Raw genomic sequence first — 15,515 nt, 5'->3', positions numbered from 1 at the left:
AACTTAAACCCAAACCCCTAACCCTACATGTAACTCCTAAACCTAACCCCTAACCCTAATTCTAATTCTAACCCTAACTGTAACACTAAACCTAACCGCTAAGCCTAAAATAGCCTTTTCCTTGTGGGGACTGGCGAAATGTCCCTGCTTGTCAGAATGTTCCTTGTATTACGATCCTTGGGAGGACTTCTGGTCCCCACAAGGATAGTATAACTTAAACACACACACACACACACACACACACACACACTATAAAACACAAAATACTCAAAGAAACACATTCTCACACAGAGGGCCATGGTGTGGACAGACAGAGTCTTCAGACAGGCCAGACACGTCTTTGTTTAAGAGGGACAGTACGTTTGCTGGTAGCCCTACTAGCTCCTGCGATCCAGCACTGTACACTGTACCAGGCAAAACTGCCATAGAGTGCCAATCCCTCTTCCTCCTCCTCCACCTTGCCCAGACCAACAGACAGACAGCCAGGCTCCGGGGCTCGGTCTCCCCTCATTGGAGCAGACTCCTGTGGGGAGAGAGACAGGGGAGAGAGCTCAGGATCAGGCCTCCAAAGCCTGGCCCAATCACGGCGGGGGGGAGCCCCAGCCAAAACCAAGACGGCAGGACACCAGTTAGTGTTTGCGTGCGTACAGGCATGCGTGTGTTTTGTACTCTCTGGGAGTATGCTTTGCCTTGCAGACCAATGGAAAGAGCATACACTCTTGAACACAGAAAAGCTTGTAAAAGTTTGTAAATAATATTGTTTAATTCCTGTGATGACTCAACATCCTGTAGTGGTATTGTTCTGGACTCATATGGACTGTATCATACATTAGTATAAAGATTGTAGACAAAGAGATCCCCTCACTTAAAAAAACAGATTAGTGAATTTCCATTGTCCAGAATCATGTAAACAATATAACAGAATCAGATCAATACTAATGTGTTTGCACAAAGACAACAGCGTGATTCCCTAAACATCAGAGGACGCCAGTGCTTCAACCCAATCTTTAATAACAGTGTCCCCCTTTCTGTTCAGGAAAAATATTCATCCATATTTCACTAATATTTACAACATATCACCGCTCATGTAATATTATCCATCTGTACATCAGTTTTATTGATTTCAGTGGAAGCATGAAATAATATAGGAGTACCATTCAATATTGTTAGATTTTGAGATTGTAATATTTCATCACTGGAAAATAACCACGTAAAAATAAGTTCCTCTTCTGAACTCTTTTTTTGTGATTATTTAGTTGATACTAAGGCAAATTTCATTTCTTAAACTTTCTTCTTGCTGCTTTGGATGATTTTATCAGGTATTAATTTAACTATTTCCTGTATATTGTGGTTATTTAAAAAAATAGAAGACTGTAATTTGTTTTATTTTTTGTGCCCCTTATTGGACGGCAATATTATTTTGGGGGCAATAATCTAGCAAATATATGCCACCGCTGACAAAGGTCTGGGTGTCACTGATCCCTCAGAGGGCTAAATATACTCAGGAGTGACTGAGGCAGGTGGACTGGCTGGAGGGGAGAGGGGGACTTGGGGTGGGGGTGGGTGGTTGGCCAGAACAACTCCTGAGTTCAGTGTAGAAAGAGATCGGAGGCAAAACACAACCCAAAACTGGGGTTTCTGTTCAAAGCCAGCTGGTCTGGCTTTTATACATGCAGGACATTTTTTGTTTTGTTTTTCAGTTAACTTTTTACTCTTCTTTTACTTTTATCTCTAACATTTATCTATTTTTTTCCCACTTGTGACTGTTTGATTGAGCTAGCCTTCAATTGGTGCTGTAGGGTGATACTTCCTGGAGAAGCAAAGAACGGCACGGGTGAGTTTACAGAGCACAATCCCACCTTTCCCTTTCCCTCTCCATGGTGTACTGTAACTTTCTACTTGTGAAAAAATCAGGTTCTGGCAGTGGTACTCTTTTTGCCATAGAGTGGATGATGGCATGTTCCAAGCCACCAGCCATAAATGTGTCAAACAACTAACTCTCTTGTAATATAGTATTCGCATATTGTTAGTAAATTATTCATTTTGACTTTATTGAAAAGTGAAACAATAATTTTGTTGTGTTATCAAACCCATATGGACAGACAAGGGCAGATAATTGACGCTAGGTTGTTTTACCTTAGGTACTTACACTTAGTGCGTGACAGAGAACCAAGTGGATGGAAAATCTTAAGGGTTGAGCTATGCTGAAGTTGGAGATCGGGCAGTCACAAACAGCTGTTGCCAATCACTTCTGTGCGAGTGAATGGCCAATCGAGGCTCCTGTAGCTACATATGTCTACTTTTTACTTCTCTAAGGCATGAGAAAAGGTTTGACTATCTAAAGAAGAACTTAATAATACTGTGTTGTTTTTTTTGTTTTAATTCTTCAGTCAGTTTGGGTTATTGATCTTCCTCAGGTTAATTGCTAATAACACCTCACTGCGCAATCTGAAATACTCGTGTGCCTGGCTTCAACATGCTGTTTTCCTTACAAATGGCTTACACCTGCAAGGTAGCTACCTAAATGGCTGCTGCAGACTTCAATATCCATTTTTGTCACACAGATTAACACTAAGTAAGATATTACACGCTGAACTGTGAAACAAAGAGGAAATGTGTCATATTACACCAACTGAAGGGAGTTGATATTGAACCAACTGCCTCTCTGAAGGCAGGGGTAGACAAATGCACTCAATAGCAGGCAAACGTCCTAAAACAACCAGGAAGAATTCCATATCCAAACAAAAGTTTAGTTAGATTTTTATGGATGCTGAATGGCTTTGTTAAACTTTTTCTTCGGACATTTGATTTAAGGAAGTCATTTTTGTATGCCGATTGGGCATGATTAGGCTCCCAGAATTTTCTGGGAGCCTAACTTAGCAACCAGTTTAAATACAACTGTTGATGGCCCATCAGCAGGCAATTCAGTAACAGTAATATCTATTATAACAATTTAATAATATCCATAATAACAATAATAATAATAATAACACAATTACTGCAAATGAACAAATGCACATTTGTATAATGGTATACATTGTACCATTCTTATTTCTCCCACAAAGATGATTGGGTTAACCCAGAGTCATATAGTGTATTAACCTAGAGTCGATGTCCGTGCCCCCACGGAAATCGAATTAGCATAATATAAAAATCCCCACAAAAATCTGTCAGTTTAAGCTAGACATATCTGTTTTCTTTTGCATCAATCAACTGTTTTAGGACATCGCATTTCCGCATCGGCAGTGAAAGGTGACAGAGCTAGAGCTGTGTTTGTCAGACCATGAGACATCCTGAAAATCGGTCTTCTCACAAAACTGTCTTCAGTGTCTGAACGGTTTTGCCTACAAACTATGGAAAGATGAGACTCTCCCTCTATGGAAATATGAGACTCTCATGAACACGATGTGGTGTTCTCCGTTTTGCTCTACGATCCCCCAAAAATGTTTGGGACTCGTCTGAAGTTGGTACAGATGATTTTCTATCAAATACTTTTTTCATATATTTTTTTGATACTTCAAGGGATCTTAAAATTCTAAATCAAATTAAAAAAATTATCATTGGTATGACCTTCTTAAAACAATTTCATATAGCTTAGTAGTAGGTTCAGGCATACATTGTGAGGCACAACCTTTTTTCCTCTTAACATTAACCCTGAAGAGAGGAGACATCTCTTCAAACCAGTTTACAAAAATCTCTCTTCACTTACAAACTTTTTACCACCAAATTCCACCGCTTTGATCGGAAGCGGAGTTGAGGAAACCCTCTCTGCAGGGTGGCGAGCTCTCTTATGCAGGCATCTCTCTCCCTTTGAACCTCCAACCACCACCTCCATCTTGTCGCTTCTCTACCACCCTGTACCATTTCCTGTGTCGCTTTTCTGTACCTACCCATCCTCTTGGAACCTTCTCACAGTCTTGATCCACTCCAAATTGACCTTCTATCAGTAACTACAAATTATGTTTATTGTGGGGTCAGTAGTACACCTGACAATCACAGAAAAAAGATAACCATGTGTTTAGGTCTTTGTTTGTATCTAAACTTGGCTACCTTGATTACAGAGATTAGACTTGAGCACATTATACTGGTCATTTTATAAGTCTGGTGCAATTGATATGCTTGTTTGGATTTACATTAAGCCTTACGTAGAAAATAGATTGCGGAGAAAGCAGGATCTATAGGCGTCCATAGCTACTGTTGTGTTTTAATTGCTCTTGTTATATGGCTTTGCAGTAGTTGTCATGGTTATGCTGGATATTGTTGATCCAGACGCCATGATCTTTGGATACACAAGCCATGTTATCGTAGAAAGTGCATTTCATATTCAAAATACATTATCACTTAACCAAGACGTATTATACACATGGAAGCAGTTTCATCGCAAAGGCATAGAAAGGACAAGTATCTTTGTTCCACTGTAATTGCTTGCAGTAACGGGCCTAGTATTTTTTTCCTTTCTCTTCTACTCGCTTTATTATTTCATTTCAAATTTCCACGTCCCAGCGGCAGTCAGGCCTCGTTTATGAAAAATACCTTTCCAGTCTAAGTCTACCCCCCTGAGCAGTGTCGGTGCCGTTTGTACAGTACGCCGCTCGGTTTCTCTGCCGCCCCTATAGAGTGCCAGTGCACTGGGGCTGCCTAAATCTACAAAACATTAATGGTGCTCGCACTACGCGAGGCAGCAAGTCTTTTGATCTGCAGCTAATCTCAGTGGCTTGCCTCCTGTCTGATGGCGTCTGAATAAGAATAAGTGTGACGCTGGAGGCACAGAGAGATTTAGACGCCGCCTCACGTCTGCCACACTGTGTCTTCCTTTGCCGGGGGTCGCCGGGCCTACTGGATCATGTTAGGTCTGCGTTTCACATTAAAGCACATCGACTTCCATTTGCTTTGCTTCACAGCTAGATGTTATCAGCGTCAGTTGCTGTATGTGGGAGATACATGCTGCATAGTTCTGCCGAGTGATGTTAAGTAGTCAGGAAAATGGGTGGAGGTCACCGCTGCTGTAAGTAGTTGTGCTGTGTAATGGTTGTCATGGGAATGATCAGTTCTATTCTCCCGTCCCCAGACCTCATGCCCTCATTTTAGGCCCCAGCCTTACTGATGCACAAACAGCTGTACCACTTTAACCTGGTGGTTTACAAGCCATGCAGGTCTCTGAAAGGCCCAAAGCCTTGCGTATGGACTGACCCTAGATCAGGTCTGGGTACAGTATTGAGAGGTCCTGGGGCCCAGGCTGAACAAGACCTAGGTGGAAGGACATCCTTGTCACGCAAGTGGCCTGGACTCTCAGTTCTCATTTGAATAATTTATGATTGGATTTCTTTCCCCCTGTAGCGTGCCAAAAGAGTAGGGCGATATCGCCACAGGACCCATCCCCACTCACACACATACTGTACACCCCCTAACCTATCAACCAATTCTGTTACACCACTCTTCTTCTGCCCATTATACCAGCTCTTATGGTGCTAAAGCAAGGTGTGCACTTGTGTTATGTAAGTGTATGCATGTACTGTACACAAGTGTGTGTGAGTGTGTGTGTGTGTGTGTGTGTGTGTGTGTGTGTGTGTGTGTGTGTGTGTGTGTGTGTGCAGCATGCCTAATTGCATGTATACTTCAGGGGCAAATATATCATTTTATAATATAAATGAATTCAGCAGCTGGTGAAGAGCACTCAGACTGTGTAAACTTCTTGTATATGCTGTATAATTACAGCTCAAACTACAAATGATGATCATGTCAGATTCTTAAATATGATTTACCTTACGGCAGTAGGATTTATGTCAACAATGACAATACTCTACCTTGATCGTTGAAATATTCACATTATGACCATGACTGCTGAAATGTCAGATCACGTGTGTGATCTTTCCACTGCCACAAGGTAACACACAACATCTGTCAGGTACAGCCTCTGCTCAGCCTCAGGAAACACTGGTTGGCACCCCTCCACTGGAGAAAGAAAATGTTACGTTGGCATCCCCACTATACAGGCTCTGTTATAGAGGGGCTGAAACAATAAAATAACTATGCCCGTTTCTGAGCAGTTAGGAGTGAATTACTTTCCAGCCATTCAAAAGGAGGAAAAATCATTAGCGAGGGAGAAGCTATTCTTTTTTCTCACATGAAGTAATCTGGAGACAAAGGGAACTTTGAGTGAAAGACTGAAATGTAGAGTGAAACCACAGCAATCCTGCGTTCTCTGAAGAGAAGAAAAGAGGAGTTTAGGAAGCAGAGACGACTGTCCCTGTCAGCATTTGTAATTTTAGCAGCTTGAGGGGCTACAGCAAATGGAAGTTTATGTGAATATTAAAACTCTTCATGTATCGATTAAATATTCAGCACTATTAATGAGGCTGTGTGATGCTATCTACAAAGGAATGTATTCTTAATATTTTACAATCCATTGAAACAAAGATGTAGCAATGCCATGTAAACCTTTCATTAACAAGAAAACTGTGTGGGATAATTTGATTTGTAGTTTCTTGTTAGATAGTTGAACAATGAGTCATCATAAGTTTCTCTGGCCAATGCCACGCATAGCTCATTTGCTAAGCCAATTGAATCAGCTTTGACAAGGGTCTATGGCTCCCCTATAGACAGCACCTATAACTGCATAATAACTCAACATACAGTGGAGGGTATAACAATACTTTGAGCTTTGAACATCAAACCCTGGGAAAACCCATATGATTATCTTATCATTATTAGAATAATTAATCAGTGCATCTATATAATCACCAGCCCAAGTCTTGTGGCGTATGTTTAGTATTGAACAGTTTGGCAGAGCAGGGTAGGTGGTGGTTATCTCAAGTTGAGGACCCAACCCGTCCCCAATGGTGGCCTCACCCTTCAGTACCTATAGCAGTAGTTCAGCCAGCGAACACAGTCACACGACCGTGGGCCTTTTCCTGTGGGGTAACAGAAGTGTCAGGCAGAATAAAGGGAGAGCTTGTCCTGCTGCTTGTGCCTCATCCATAATGTATCAGAGGTGTAGTGTTCGGACGCTGTTTGAACAAGACAACATGCAAGTTACCAAAAGTATCTCTCACGTGGCAAAGCTCTGTAACGATTTGACCACCAATTCACCAATCGTCAAGCAAAAGTTGTGGAAAACCTTCCCGTGCAGTTATGATAGTCAGTCGACTATATCAAATGAATTAGACATCTTATAAGCTTTTAGCATTGAGAAGTACAATTGTGAACATGTTACCACTGTATGTGCTTTACGTCTTGGTATTGTAGCTTTTGGCCTACAACATTTTTTTATTATACATGCCTCACCCAGAAAATTGCCTCTAGCTAAATGAACGCTCTTTAGGACTTTATGGGGGAAATAAAATACTGCCACAATGAATAGTGAAAAGACTGGATGTCTGTATTGTATGGAGGAATATTTTACAGTGCTCTTGATCCACTGCTGGTGGGGGGGAATAGTGAGGGGGTCGGACAGTAAAAGAAAGATAGTAATGCTGGTTGAGCCCTGTATTGGCCTGTCGGTCTGGGGGTTATACAGGTCGGTATAATCACCATGTGTCTCCTGCTAACGTTACACTGCTTTTATGGGTGAATTCAGTGGCTCGGGCCAGAGAGGGTGACTGGAAAACCACTAGGCCGTACTGAACCATTAGTATCACTGAACCATTGGTAGTTCTGAACCATTAGTAGTACTGAACCATTTCTCACTTCCTGTAGAGAGGGGCAAAACCCAAACCAAAATATATTTAGATATTTGGCTGATACTTGACTTTTCAATTCCTACTGTGTATACAGTGAGCGCTACACAACCTTTTCATAATTCACCACATGCAAATGCACTTGGTTGCACGATGTTGTCAGAATCTCACCCTGGAAATGTGGGAAACTATTTTCATTGTGTACAGAAATATATATTAAACACAATTGTCTTGCATAAGGGCATATTGGAATCTGTTAATTAAAAAGTGGCTTTCTTGCCGTTGCTTTTCTAATTATACTGTACAGTGGTATCATTCTACAACTGTAATTACTAATGATATTGCCTTCAGAGTTTCATTATGGGCTTTATTAATAAGGCAGACAAAATTATATGTAATGTAATGCTTTGGATCACTTACACAAATACTGCAGAAGAGGGGAAGAGAAAGATCCTGCAGTGTATATCTTTGTCTCTGAATATTCTCCTGTGCACTGTGCAGTGAGTATTGTACTGGTGTATCCATGAGATCAATAGCCAGTACATATGGTGGAGTGATCTAGAGATCTCTGGCACTTCCACTACTGTTTAAGCACAGTAACGAAGATTGTAGTGTGGTACGCAGTGACACGCGCACACACACACACACACACACACACACACACACACACACACACACACACACACACACACACACACACACACACACACACACACACACACACACACACACACACACACACAGGCATAAGCACTCACTCACACACACACACACACACACACACACACACACACACACACACACACACACACACACACACACACACACACACACACACTGTGTGAAGTTGGGCTGTAGGTCACTACATTGCATTTGGCCTCATCATGTAAAATCAAGCCAATGTCAAAATAACACCTGTCTCTCTCCAATTCATTACGGAATAGGAGACAGAGAGAGACTGTTGCACACCAACAATGGGAAGCCTCTTCAAATATGTCACTGCAGCGCTAAGCTGATTCTCTGGAGTGGGACTGAGTGCTTGACAACCTTATCAAATGTGACAGGCAGATTGTGTTTTCACATGAGCATGATCGACAACAGATTACACCTGGCCTGGGCTGTTCCTGTTTGCCCAGGAAATGTGTTGGTGTTTACAGTGCTCTTATGAAAGGCAGACCGGCTCCCTTTTTTCTACCCATTACAAAAACACACACACATCAGACAGCCTATTATGTGTCACATGCTATAAAGTCACTGCCAGAGAATTCTTTAAAAACTATCTGAGTAAGATCAATATCCGTAACCGCACTTGTGTGTTTGACTCACAACCAGTCATCGTTTTCCTCATCTCCTCTATGCACAATTCATGCCAAACCTCATGAAATTGCATTCGACCAAAAGCCTACAGTGTGTATATACAAAGTGACATATTTAAAATTGCATAATCATTCTGGCAAACAGTACATTATATTCATGTGACTGTCAATTCCCTTAAAGTGCTAAACATGTACAGGTTGGGAATTTCTCATAATGGGGGGGGGAGCCACACTAAAAGTGTGTCAGGATGGGACAGTGGGATCCAGAGGTGGGCTAAATGTATTTACTTAAATATGGTCAGTTGATTAACGGACAGCATTCAACATTCCAGTGGGTGGCAAGATAAAAGAGGGTGTAGGGGTTGCTATCAGCGTACCATAATGATATGTCAGGCTAGTTTAGGAAACTAGCAAGTCAATCTATTTACAAGGCAGGACAAAGACTATGAGGAGAATGGGAGATGAGAAGATGTAACAATGTCCTGGAACTGCTGTTCACATGAAAACAGGGTGGCACAACAATGTCTTCAGATTTGTAACGTTTTGTCAGTAACTGTATACCCACAAGACAAAACAGACTCAGTTAGATGTGCTGGCCCGGTCAGTCTCATGCCTCTCTGCAATATGATCAGTGCTATAATAACTAAATCCCTATATAAAGTGATCCAATATAAATTATATGATAACGTTACATACACATGATGCAGAGCACGGACTATTGTATTACCATTTTCATACTGTCCAGAGGCCATTGAGTTATACATTGTGCAGCCATAGTGACATCTAATTTGCAACACCTTCGAGTAAGTTCAGTCATTTGTGTGTGTTGAGTCAGCAAGTCTCTTTACCGTAGACTCCTCCCTCTAGATCCTTGCCACTTCAGGTCACCTTTCCCAATAATTTTATACTTTCAATATAGTCATTGCATCTCACACACACTCTTCTATAAGTGACTGGTTTACCCAGCATTCTCCCAGTCTGATTACCATCCTCTGATCTCTCCAAGTGCCAACCAACCGAAGACAACCTCAAACACTGATGAATTCTGATGAATCACTGACAGACTACAAACAACACACACACACCACAAAGGGCATAGAGTTTGACGACTGAAAACGAAGGAATAGTGAATGTGGTGGGTACAATCTCCCATAAATTGTACAGTCTGTCAATCCATAGCAACCCCCAACACACGACACAATAAAAATACACGGCACCACCCTGTGAGCAAGGCTCCACAAATGATCATCACAACACTCAGATTCAACTATCTTATACAAAGTGATATGATATGTTAAAGTTACTATGTGACCTGTGTGTGGTTGGGGGGGGGTCACACTGTTTCAGCATGCTGAGCTTCACGGCCTGCCATTGATAACTGTCATGTTTTGTGACGGGCCTACTATGTCTAACACATTCTAGCCTATCAATTATTCTGGGGTTTAGCCAGAGGAAATGCATTTAAAGATGAAAGGGTCACGTGATGTGAAGGTGGTATCCCGAGTTATCGGACACCACAGGCTTCAGTTGCAGGCAGTAATGTCCGCCCGTCAAGCAGATTAGCAAGCTTGATTTATTTATGTCTGATTTCATGTTTCTCCTTTTTCTCTGACTTGCCTTGTATTGTACTGAGGTGAAAGGCCTATACAGGGGTTACAATAATGCTAAGCTTGTCTATGGCCAGGTAGACTTTTGACACAAAGGGGAAATTAAGATTATTATTTTTCCAACTACTATTCAAGAAACTTGAGGCTGAGATGCATATCATTTGAATATAATAGAGTCCTGGTATTACCAGGCCTATCTGGGATCATCTCACAAATAGGTTTGGCTCCTCTGTCTTATCTGAAGAGGCATGCTTGCTGTTTTTATTGTTATCTTCACACTAATAAAGTGGATGTTTTCAAATAATTTGGTTGGGGGATAGCACTTGCTAATTTCCTCATGCTTACTGTCTGTGTCAGGCCTTATCATGGGAGATAACTGGGGCCTGGAGAATGATTGGCAGATGCAGGACAGCTCTTGTAGATCCAGAACATTGCATTTTCTCACAGAAACATTTACTTATGAAAAGATCTTGAATGTTTTTAGAAAATATCCTTTGACAAATTGAAACAATATATTATTATTATTACTATTAGTAGTAGTAGTAGTAGTAGTAGTAGTAGTAGTAGTAGTAGTAGTAGTAGTAGTAGTGGTATTGTGGTTGTTTCATCTAAGCCTATAGGCTATGCTGCATCTGATAAAAAAAAACGGATTAAAGTCAACTATATTTAACGCTTAATTAATGTCAGTGCGTAAAGTTAATAGAATATATTACAAGGACAACAACAACAGTTTGGTCACTTGAATTTCAAGTAGTTGAAAACGCACCCTCCACGGTTATTTAGATAGTCGCATAATCATACACTGACAGTCCTTTCACAGTGCTTAATTGTCTGTCCTCTTGATCAGGTTTGAGATAGTAATGCATTATTGCTATGCCTCTTTCATTAAAGTAGTTGGGAAATGTGAGCCCGCCCCCTTTCAGGAGTAAAACCGATTATTTCTCCTCGCGCTAAGAGAGGGTGAGGGAGAGACTCGGCCAGGATTGTGGGAGCGATCAGAAACAGCCCTCACAACACCATCAGCTACAGACGTCCACGGCTTTAACCATCCCATTCCTTTCGCCGACACATCACTGGAGACCAAGCAACCATTCTCACTGTCCTCAAATACACTTTCAGACGAGAGACCGACTAGTTTTTTGTTGTTGTCATTTTAGACACACATAGGCGACTTTTCGGCACGGTTGTTTTTCATGTTGAGTTCCTGCCCGTGCTGGATTTAAGTGCGTCTTTGCGAAGTCCATCCCTGGCACGCAACGGCTTCCTCTACGCTGTCATTCGGCCGGACGACACAGCCGGAGACTGCCTGTGGTATCTCGCACTTACCGGACAGATTTCATGCATAATAAAGTGAGTAACGTGCTCCTACATCTATAATTATTTGTGTCATATCCAGAGGACTCGTTGTATTTCGAGCAGCAAGGGCTCTTTATTTATAATCGTATGTGTCAGTTTGACATCACCGGTAAACTTGAGCGCGATTTTGAAGCGCGTTGCCCTCCCAACAAACTATACAATGTAACCATGACCATTGTATCTCCAGACCTATAGGCTACACGCAACAAAGTAGCGTTTTACGGAGTCTATTTACGAGAGTCAAGGTTTGTCTTGTGGTTTTGTTTGTGTGCTTTGACCTTGAAGTGTTTATTTCCCACAATATCGAAACACCGTATCAACAGGCGCACAATGGGCTACTAGGGCGACTCATATTCTCGGTATATGACTTATATTATGTAGTATTTAAAATGATTACTCTGAAATATTCGTATAGTCTTATTAGTTTCAATATATGTACCGGTAGTCGCGTGTGAATCTACTGAAGCCTATGCATTTATAACGGGTCACAACCCAGAATAACATTCACAATTTCTGCGGGTCCCACAAATTAGGAAAGTATGGACTGTTAATAATTAAATAATTGTAGGCCTATATGAGCGGCTCATTTTCTAGATTGAATTCAACTTCTCAAAAGTTAGGCTTGTATTAGATAAACACATTTTACATTTCGACAAAGTTTTCCAAAGAATTCTGAATCAATCTAACTCAACATTACATGTTTTTCTGGCGTATTATCATTAGGGTTAGTTATTATACCTTACTGTTTTTTTAAACAGTGTACAATACGTCACATTCACACCTGTTAACTTACATTACTGCCAGGCCAAACGATTCAGCTTCCCTACTGTATTTATATGTGTAGTTTTACAGTCTAATAAAATATCCAGTCATACAATGTCCATGTGGAATTATACTCAGTCTCTGGAAATTAATTATTGGTGCAAAGTAAGGCTCTCAAGCAATGTAGCTAAATTGTGGAGGAAAGATAGCTTAGTGATGACTATTCTGACAAACTGAAGCTTGTCTGTTTTCTTGGGGGTTAAGGAAGATATAGTACGCGGCCGTTTCTACCCATCAGAAATATAAGTACTTATTCAGCTATGTGTATAGTGTAGATGGTGTTTGTAAATCAGGGCTCTATATTAATTGAAGAAATATATTTAAAATATATATTATACATAACATATCGATATTGATAGCTTTTGGTACAGTAGACATGTTCTGTTAACTTTTTTCAGACCGTTTTCTTGAAATGTGTCCATCTCTTTACCAGACTAAATTGAGCTTGCCATAAAGGGTGGGACAGGGAACACAACCTCAAATAACCTGTGGCAATTGCCATTGCTTTTAAGAAGTGTAAAATACATTTGCATTCATATTTTGTCATAGAACCCCTTGTAGATATTTGCACATAGAGTAAGGCATGTTTCACATATTAGATTGTGGCTCTGTACTTTTCATTTCTGTTACCATAGGGAAACAGTGTGTATAGGCTATAGCTAAGACTGAGTGTGTCAAATGCAGATCGTATGCACAATATAATTGTATTCACTCGTATATTTAAGATGAATATAATACAACTTTTTTTATATGCTACTGTAAATTAGTATCATGATTTGAGATGCAAATTAACTATTTACTCAATGTCATAATTTCTGCAAATTATTCAACTTTATTTAAGTACTTTTTTGGTGAAAAGTAATTGAGTAAAGGATGTGATTGTGAAGTCATCCTGGAAAATTACAGCCACATCCAGAGGCATTTAGCGTTGCTACCACCTCTGGGTTGTTTTGTGACTACTGTAAATACAAGCACAGCTCAGTGCAAGGCTAATGTCTATGATTTTATTAGTTACATTAGCTTAGTTAGATTTCAATAAAGTGTGATTTGTTTGGCTGATTTGAGGCTCCGTTGTATTTTGGATTACTCAATGTTCTTGACTTTCTGTTGTGAAATAATAGAGGTGAAATTGTCTTTGGCAAGGAGTAATGGACGTACGCTCACGCCTATACTCTACTCCTTCCCACCCCCACCATCAATGAAGTTGTTCTGTGTGTCGCTCGCCTGTTGCTCTCTTGGGATTGAGCGTTAGGTTAATCTGCTCAGAGGGAAGGTGAGCGCTCGCATGTGGACACACGATTACACACAGAGGACTCTCTCAGCCAAGCTCTGTAATCTCAGAGACACACACATACTCTCTCTCTCTCTCTCTCTCTCTCTCTCTCTCTCTCTCTCTCTCTCTCCCTCTCTTTCTCGCTCTCTCCCCGGCGTTGCTTTGTTTTTCTTACTCTTCTCAGACCTGTCCTTCCTAACAAATCATTGGGGATTTTGGCTGCCGATTCACAAAACCAACAGTGACAACACGCTCTTACCCTTCTCAATAAGAGGGATTAGGGGGTCACGTGTCACTCTGATTGGCCAGCGCATTGAGCCAATTGTCGGGGCACGTTGCCGTACACCAGGGCCTCATTAAAGCTTTATCCAAGTGAAGGGACACCTTTTGAGCCAGGATCAATGCTTTTGCAATAATCCCAAAAAGTAGCTTCAGCCTCCTCTGAGTGGCCAGTGTAGTTATAATTTTGCTTTTTAGTAGTAATTTATGAATAAAGAGAAGATTTACCCGTTGATATTCAACAGCATGACCTGAGAGAGTTCAGCTCTCTGTTGGCATTCAGTGAAATAAGGGAATCTGTCAAAGAGTGCTTAATTTAAGGAGTACACTCGCATGCTCCATAAACTCTAAAAAGGACTGCTAAATTTGGTCGCTTAGGTTTGAAGGGAATGGTCTCGACATTGGTACCTATGAGCGTAAGGCATGGTTCAAAATAGGCTACCATGCTAACGAAGGAAAAAGTTAATCTATGAAAACATTTTTATAAATAGAAACATCACATGCGTTTACGTTTAAGCAAATAGTTTAATAGCCCGTATTGCCGTACTTTAAAGTTGTATTTCTTTTTGTTGCAATGGTTGCAAATGTTTTGGAAGGGGTTTGCCGAGTTTGCTCAGTTAAACATCAGTAAAACACTTTCATTTGCAGATTGCAGGTTTGCAAGATCTGGTGGTAGATACTGAAGTAATCTTTAAACCCTTAGGCTTAAAGAAGTGAGTGATATACGAAGCAATTCTATTTCAGATGTGGAGGGCACATTAAAGTTTACATCATATTCTCACAAATGACTTTGTATTTGTGGGTTCTTTTTCCACTCTAAATGTAACGTTCATACACCTAGAAACTCAATCGTACAGTACACAGGACTCGCCGGGTAACTCGCCGGGTTTCAGTATGAGCCTGTGTTTATTTTACGGCAGGTGTTCCCTCTATAGCTAGGTATGGCAGGAATATTGTTCTCTTTTCCCTTTTTGCAAAATTTTTATAGCTCATGAAAAGTATCCGAGCCGACCTCAGCATCTGTTTATTTAGTAATTTAGTGCAGAACTCACTTTTATTTTCCTAACTGCTGTACGTGTTAGACATATTTTCCCCAGTGTTTGTGTTTTTTACAAGCATTGTCTCAGTATCTTTATTAAGATGCAATTACTAATAAAGTTAAGAAATAAGCACAAGAAAATAATGT

The 15,515-nt window shown here is 40.7% G+C and overlaps 1 protein-coding gene across 9 annotated transcripts in view; it reads left to right on the top strand.

Annotated features, from left to right (window-relative positions):
* The first annotated feature begins 1,576 nt into the window (after positions 1-1,576).
* Positions 1,577-15,515, top strand: part of mef2cb (myocyte enhancer factor 2cb) — a 98,068-nt gene continuing 84,129 nt past the window's right edge. For 8 of the 9 annotated variants that reach the window (XM_045702953.1, XM_045702950.1, XM_045702954.1 and 5 more), the window contains exon 1: positions 11,455-11,949. The gene's annotated coding sequence lies outside the window, so the exon portion shown is untranslated. Of the gene's footprint in view, positions 1,835-11,454; positions 11,950-15,515 lie in introns of those variants that run through there. The other variant, XM_014160843.2, reaches the window with a different exon arrangement.

The sequence above is a fragment of the Salmo salar genome, chromosome ssa20, assembly GCF_905237065.1.
Source record: "Salmo salar chromosome ssa20, Ssal_v3.1, whole genome shotgun sequence".
Classification (NCBI taxonomy): domain Eukaryota; kingdom Metazoa; phylum Chordata; class Actinopteri; order Salmoniformes; family Salmonidae; genus Salmo; species Salmo salar.
This window is presented reverse-complemented; position numbering and strand designations above follow the sequence as displayed.